The sequence below is a fragment of the Penaeus monodon genome, chromosome 29 (genome assembly GCF_015228065.2).
Source record: "Penaeus monodon isolate SGIC_2016 chromosome 29, NSTDA_Pmon_1, whole genome shotgun sequence".
NCBI lineage: Eukaryota > Metazoa > Arthropoda > Malacostraca > Decapoda > Penaeidae > Penaeus > Penaeus monodon.
This window is the reverse complement of record NC_051414.1, coordinates 22,153,079-22,153,293: the sequence shown is the minus strand read 5'-3', so window position 1 is coordinate 22,153,293 and position 215 is coordinate 22,153,079.

Sequence of the window (215 nt, the reverse complement as noted above, 5' to 3'; positions counted from 1 at the left end):
CGAGGTATAAATAAATAAAGGAATGCGCGTCCAAAAGTATTCTCAGACTAGGTAAACTTAAAAATATTCAGTAAAAGTTTTCTTAATCTATGATATAAACATCGATATGTTCATGTTAATTCACTACAACCATGGCGTAGTTTGCAGCGATATGAGCTTATCAATGCTAACGTTTAAGTAAAGAAAATAATAAATTTTGGACGCGCGCGCACTGA